The sequence below is a fragment of the Nematolebias whitei genome, chromosome 7 (genome assembly GCF_014905685.2).
Source record: "Nematolebias whitei isolate Nwh7 chromosome 7, NemWhi1, whole genome shotgun sequence".
NCBI lineage: Eukaryota > Metazoa > Chordata > Actinopteri > Cyprinodontiformes > Rivulidae > Nematolebias > Nematolebias whitei.
In genome coordinates, this window is record NC_056504.1 from 497,807 (window position 1) to 505,750 (window position 7,944).

Below are 7,944 nucleotides of genomic sequence, written 5' to 3' on the forward strand. Positions count from 1 at the left end.
AGATGGATGCACCTTCCAGCTTCTTCTTCAGCCTGGAGAGGAAGCACGGGCAGAGAAAACTCATCCACTCTCTGTTGTCGGACACCGGGCAGCAGCTGAGCGAGCCGAGCCAGATCAGGAGGAGGGCTGTGGAGTTTTACTCCTCGTTATTCAAAAGCGAATACGAGAGGAACAACGAGCTGTTCAGGGAGTTCTGCAGTGGACTACCCCAGGTCTCTGAGAAGACTAACGCTGACCTGGAGCGCCCCCTTGGGCTTCAGGAGCTCCACACAGCCCTCCAAAACATGCAAGGCCAGAAAGCTCCCGGCGTCGACGGACTCACTGTGGAGTTCTATAAGGCCTACTGGGACATCTTGGCAGAGGATCTGCTCCATGTCTTCAGTGAAAGCCTGACCACTGGTTTGCTCCCACTGTCGTGCCGCAGAGCGGTCGTCACCCTCCTGCCCAAAAAAGGGAACCTGCAGGAGATGAAGAATTAGCGCCCTTCTCTGCACCGACTACAAAATCCTCTCCAAGGTCCTGGCAACCAGGATGAGAGAAGCAGGTCATCCATCGAGACCAGACTTATTACATCCCCAGCAGGTCCATGGTAGATATCTACCTGATTAAACATGTTTTGGAAGTCTCCAGTTCATTGGGTCTGAACACAGCGTTGGTCTCACTTGACACAGAAAAGGCTTTCGACCGCGTTGAGCACAGCTTCCTCTGGGAAATCATGGAGCGCTGGTTTTATAGCCTAGATCCAGGTGCTGTACAGTAACATTGAGAGTGTGCTGAAAGCCAACGGTAGCCTGTGTGCTCCTTTTAGGGTGTATAGAGGTGTTCGGCAGGGCTGTGCGCTCTATGGAATGCTCTATGCGCTCTCCCTGGAACCCCTCCTTAAAAAGATCAGTTCAAGTGTTCGTGGTTTAGTTTTACCTGGTTTTAACAGTAACATAATTTTATCCGCCTACGCTGATGACGTAGTTGTTTTTATAAAAACCAACAAGATGCCGACACGCTAAGTGAGCTCACCGAGAGTTTTTCCACCCTGGCTGCTGCGAGGTTGAACTGGGTAAAGAGCACAGCCTTTGCCGTGGGTGAGTGGCCTGAAGGGCTCCCATTTCTCCCTCAAAACCTCCCGTGGAAGAGAGACGGGCTTAAATACCTCGGCATCCATCTAGGGGATGAAGCTCAAGTGCAAAAGAACTGGGAAAATGTGGAACAAAAGGTCAGGAGCAAATTAGAAAAATGGAAATGGCTACACACTCAAATGTCCTACAGAGGCAGAGTGTTGGTTTTAAACAACCTGGTCGCATCACAACTGTGGCACAAACTCTGTGTTTTAGACCCACCTCCAGGCCTGTTGGTAAAGATCCAGTCTGAGATGGTGGAGCTCTTTTGGAAAGGTCGACATAGGGTGCCACAGTCTGTGCTGTTTTTACCGAGAGAGGAGGGGGGACAGGGCCTTGTCCACCTGGCCAGCAGAACGGCAACGTTTCGATTACAGTTCCTCCAGAAATACCTGGCGGGACCTCCTGACAATGTGTGGAGGGACGTGGCCAGCTGCATTCTTAGATGCGCGAGCGGGTTGGGGCTGGATGCTGCTCTGTTTCTGACCAATGTTAGCCTTTTAAAGTTAAAGGGGTTACCCCAGTTTTACCAGAGTGTTTTTAAATTGTTTTCCTTTTTTAACCCAAACAGATCAAGAACGTATAAGTCTCTGCATTGGCTTTTAGAGGAACCACTAATCTGTGGTGCAAGGCTAGACGTGTCCGATAGCACGGTACCAGGTCTGTCAGGGGTGCTGTGCGGGTCTGGGACGGTGACTCTGAGGCGGCTGGTGGAGACGGCCGGTCCGGACTTCTCCAGCGCCCGGGAGGTGCTTTCGCTGCTTGGAGTCCGGTCTGCCAGGCTGGTGCGGCGCTTCCTGGACCGGGTGAAGGAGAGGATCACAGCAGGGGAGGAGTGTCTCCTGCAGCTGTGGTCCGGGGGAGATCACCTGCCTGACCCAACGGACCCCTTCCCAGACATCAACCTAGATCCCAACTTCCCAGACAGTAGTGGACCTCTGCTGTGCAACACGGACCCACAAATAGACTTGTGCACAACAGGTCCAAAAGTGCTCTATTAGACTTGTGTTAAAGTCCTAAACAAGAGAACTCTGCACAACAGAGCTGTCAGTGTGTGGGACGGCAAGTTTGGAGGACAGAAGCCCCAGTGGAGGACGCTTTACAAACCTCCCATAAAAAAAACGGACTGGTGACCTCCAATGGAGGATACTTCACGGCGCCATCACAACGAACTCTTTCCTATCGATCATCAGTCCTGAGGTTTTAAACGAGTGTCCTTTTTGCAGTTTGTCCGAGAGTGTTTTTCATGTTTTTATGGATTGTGTACGACTGACTGCTCTTTTTAACTTAATGACGAGGAGTTTTAGCTTTTTTGATACCGTTTTTACCAAATCTGTTTTTATTAATTGTGTATATTACAACAAAGCTACTAAATGCAAATCCAGAATTATAAACTTTTTAATTGCCGAAGCCAAAATGGCAATGTATTTATCTCGCAGAGACACACTGCAGGCTGGACCTCAATTTGACGCCGTGTCTCTGTGGAAGTGCAACATCAAGGCCAGACTGGCGTTGGAGTTTTGCTTCCACAGAGACACCGGAGACTTGAACAAGTTTGTGGAACTGTGGGGCTTTAAAAAGGTTTTATGTACAGTTTCTGACAAAGGAGAACTAAAATACAACAACCTCCTCATGTGAACACTGTTAAAAAGTACAAAACCTTAACATGATCATGTTTTTAACACTGTTTTATTAACTTATTGTGCAAATAAAGTTTTGTAAAAAATCAAAAAAATCTTCTTTTATGGCGGTTGGCAAGCAACGTTTAGATGTGCATTGCCGCCATCTACTGGAATGGAGTGTGGATCGGGATGCTAAATAAATACTACACAGGTTTTTAACAAAAAATAAATAAATAATAATAATAATAATAATAATTATTATTATTATTAACTAAATAAAATAAGAAAATAAGAAAGAAAAAGGGAAAAAAAGTACTATATTCTCTCGATTATTTCCGTCTTCTTAAGGTAGCTTAACAAAAAAACAATATATTCAGAAGTGGGAAGTTTATCCAAAAGATCCTGTATATTCAACTGTAGTTTGTTGTCCTGTAGTCAAAGTGCCAGTTCCTTTCTCTCAGCTGATTATTTGGGAAAGAATAATAAAGCATGATTCACTGTCTCTTCTTGAAAAGAAAAGTCACATTTTCCTGTAGGATGTTGGGCCACCTCGTCGGGTTTGTTTGCCCATTTGAATTGTGACGTTCTATTTCGTATAGGCTTCGCCCTTTAAGTCTGTCGCTGATGGGTTTTATCCTGACATGCGAAGCATTGCACTGAAAAAATTTAGTCCACGCCCACCTGCTGTGTGGGCTCCACCCGGTCCGTATAAACTACGTTAAAAGCGGGTAATCGGCTCCCATTTTTCTTCTGCGAGCTAATAGCACTGTCAGAAGAACGAAGAAGGAAAGTTGTGTAGATGACCAAGCTTTGTTAAGAATGCTTGGCCCGTCACGTCGACCTCCGGTCGTCCCGGTGAGCTCTCCTCCCCGAGGAGAAGCTGAAGAGCAGTCTTGTTTCAAGGTAAGCACCGAGGAGTATTTCTCAGTGACAGATCGCTACACGCTGGACAACGCCATCTTGTAATTTTCCTCTTATCGCCGACCCTCGGAGCGAATCGGATGGTTCCTCCAGGACAGGCGACATCAGCTGCAGCCCCGCTGCTCATTCCCTCCTGGAGAGCGTAGTGTCGGTGGAGGGGGGCTGAGTGAATGCTCACCTCATCCCACCTCGTTTCGCATCGGCGATCACACTGCTCCCAGCCGATGGCGCCCTCTGGGGTTGCCTGGCGTAACCCAGGAGGCAGCTGACATGAAGGGACCCTTTTTTACGTCCCGCGCATTATCCGCCAGTTCGGATGATCCGGCAGGAAGGGTTTTTTTCTGGGCTCCATCCCGACTCGCCGTCCTGATCCCATCTGGCCTCGGTTTCCCAACAGGACGTCCTACGGGGATGAGGCCACAGCCGTTTTCCTGGTAGATTGGGGGGCCAGCTTCCACAGTCTGCGCCTATCACCAGAGCAGAGGGGTTTTCACTGAGCAGAAATTCCCTCAGTGCCCCCTGGAGCCGAGCCTGACGGAGACTTTTCTCGGAGCAAGATGTCCAGGTGGACCAGCGTCCCGCGCCTCCGGTTAGCGTAACCCAGACGGTGACACCGCTCTCCGATTGAGCTCACCAGCATGCGTTTCAGACGGCTGCAGCGAACAACACGTTACGCTGTTGGCGTACACGTTCAGAGGTGGGAGGAGACATACGCTCCCTCTGTAAGGCAGCTGACGTCATCCCCAACCGGTGTGCCTCTTTTGCTGTCTGCCGGCCCGCATCGCAGCCGGAGGACGGAGTTTTCAGCATTTCCCTGAGACCACCAACAGATAGCGCTCTAGGACAACAAATGGCAGAGCAAATGACGGTTTTGGCGGAGGATGTGTGTGAAGGTGACACGAGTTTGGAGTAAAACATCATTTAATGATGAAAGTGTCTATTTTTAGCCAGTCTGTCAGCTCGGATGACCTGACAGCGGCTCCCTCTCACATCCTTCACACAAAATGAGCCGGTGGCAAGACGTTCCACGGCCGTCTCGCTGAGCTTCACCGCAGCCCCGCCGTCAGAGACCAGCCCTTTTCATCCTGGCAAGAGAGTGTCCAACGTTTTTTCCCAGAGATCCCCAGCAAACGGCGCCCTGGGCCAACAAATCCCAGAGCTCATGGGGGAAAAGATTCAAAATGACGGTCTGCGGAGGGTGTGTGTAAAGATGACACAATGTTGAATAAAACCATTCAATGACCAAGTGTCTGTGTTTAGCCAATCTGTAAGCTCGTATGAACTCACAGCGGCTGCGCACACATCCTCCACAAAAACGAGCCTGTGCCCTTAAAGAAAGGGTTTTCAAACTCACAGTTGCTCCAGACATGACGAGACGCTCACATACACAACAGTGGTAAGCGAAACAACTCGTAGTCAACCCGAGCTGCACGATCTTCACCCAAGCGGTGTCAAACGCGCACTCGCGTGACGCAAACAGCCTTTACCCAAACGGCGTTGCGTTGATGATGGTGCACACACAGCTCCTCGGCATTCACCGGCTCACATCGGCATAAATGTGGGACCGCAGGTCAGGTCGGCGGAGGACCTTGCTCTTAGCGAGAGCGACACGCGCCGCACCAAAGCAAATGCGTGCCGCCGCGGCGGGGGCAGTCTTCACTCACCACTCCTCAGTGCTCGGCCGCTCACGTCAGCATCAGCGTGAGACAGCTGAGCAAACCCAGTGACAAATCTCACTCCAGCTAGAGCGGCGCGCGTCCCACCAAAGGAAACGCGTGCTCCCGCGGGGCTCGCAGCCTTCACTCAAATGGCATGGCGTAGATGAAATCCTCAACACAAGGTGGACCCGCGGTCCGAACGTAGCATACAGGCGCGTTCAGAGCCTTTTCGAGAAGCCTCGCCTTGGGTCTCACGCAACACATTCCCGCGACACATACCATACCATACCAATTTATTTCTAAAGCACTTAAAATACAACAAGCAGCTGTCCAAAGTGCTGACATGACATGACAACAGTCGAGGCGGTGGACTGGACGACATCCGTGCAAAACATGACGCATCACTTAAACGCATGTCCACTCCACGAACGTTATGCGGAGTGGCTAAAAACATGCTCGCCAGACAGATGGATGGCCAGGTTGTTAAGCTAGGGTTACACGTTGCAATTTTGCAACCCGACCCCCTCCGTTCGGAGGAATTTTAGAGACGGTCCTGTCATCGCCAGACCAAATCTCATTCCTTAATCAATCAATCAATCAATCAATCAATCAATTTTATTTATAAAGCACCCTTCATACTAAAAGCAGCTCAAAGTGCTGTACAGAATTATAAACAATAAACCCACAAAATAAATGCAAACAGCACACACAAAGTAAAATAAAATTGTATGGAAAATGTATAGACTGAACAGAAATGAACCAGTTCAGGAAATACAGTTAAAAAGATGGGTCTTGAGCCTGCTCTTAAAAACAACAACATTTTCTGCGGCCCTCAGGTTCTCCGGCAGACTATTCCACAGACGGGGGCCATAGTACTGGAAAGAAGCCTCACCGTAAGTGTGAGTTCTGACTATTGGAACTGTTAGTAGTCCAGTGCCAGAGGACCTTAGTGTCCGCGGGGGTTCATAGGGTAATAGCAGCTCTGCAAGATAAGATGGTGCGAGACCATTGAGACATTTAAAAACCATTAAAAGAATCTTAAAATCAACCCTGAGACGCACAGGGAGCCAATGCAATGATTTTAAAACAGGTGTAATATGAGCCTGCCTTCTGGTCTTGGTTAACACACGAGCAGCAGAGTTTTGTAACAGCTGAAGGCTGGATAAATTTTTCTTAGGGAGACCAGAAAGCAGTGCATTACAGTAGTCTAAACGGCTAGATATAAAAGCGTGCATCAAAGTCTCAGTATTAGTAAAAGAGAGAAGAGGGCGGACTCTGGCTATATTTTTTAGATGGTAAAATCCTGTTTTGACTATATGTTTGATATGTGGAATAAAAGTAAGCTCAGAGTCAAAAAGAACCCCCAGGCTTATTACTTTTTTGGAAGGTTTTAAAGACAGAGATTGTAATTTCTGAATTGTATTTTCTTTTTGAACCTCCGGTCCAATGATTAAAACTTCTGTTTTGTCCTGGTTTAGCTGGAGAAAGTTCTGTGCCATCCAGGACTTTATGTCTGAAATGCAATTAAAAAGTGCAGTGATTGGCCGGGGGTCATCTTGAGATAATGAGATGTATAGCTGTGTGTCATCAGCATAACTGTGGAAACTTATCCCATGGCTCCTGATGACTCCACCAAGCGGCAACATGTACAAATTTAAAAGTAGGGGGCCTAAAATAGAGCCTTGGGGGACACCATAGTTGGCTTCATGGATCTGCGAGGTGCATGTATCCATACTTACCATAAAGGTTCTATCTGTGAGATAGGAGTTGAACCACAGAAGAACAGTACCAGAAAGACCGACCAGGTGTTTTAATCTATTTAGAAGAATTTGATGATCTACTGTATCAAAGGCTGCAGTCAGATCCAATAGAACAAGAACTGAGAGCTTGTGTGAATCCAGATTACACCTTAAATCATTCACAGTTTTTAATAAGGCTGTCTCTGTACTGTGGTTCGTCCTAAAACCAGATTGATACTTTTCTAAAATACCAGCATCATTTAAAAAGTTATTTAATTGAATAAAAACAAGCTTTTCTAAGATTTTACTTAAGAATGGTAAGTTGGATACAGGTCTGTAATTATTAAAAACACTATGATCTAGATTACTTTTCTTCAGAAGGGGTTTCACCACAGCCATTTTAAAGGCAATGGGGAAGACACCGATCTGAAGAGAGCAGTTTACAATGCTTAAAATTTCATTCTCAAAGAATCTATAAAATGAATGAAAAAGTGATGAGGGAATTGGGTCTAAGAGGCAGGTGGTTGGTTTGACGTGAGAAAACTCTGCCGAGCAGCTCTGCATCAACCACATCAAACTTGTCCAGTGTTTGCTCCGGTGAAAACAAGCATTCAATAGATTTAAAACCAGTATTTAATGCAGAAGTTCAAGAACTTCTGGTAAAAGAGATAATCTCCAGAGTTCCCAACGGAGAGGAAAACACAGGGTTTTTACTCACGTTACTTCCTGTTTCCCAAACGAACTTGAGGGACGAGACCCATTTTGGATCTGTCAGTTTTCAACAAGGCGTTCATGGACAGACCGTTTCAAATGTTGACAACCAGACAGCTGTTGGACAACATCCAGAGAAACGACTGGGTTGTTTCCATCAACCGGAAGACGCCTACTTTGC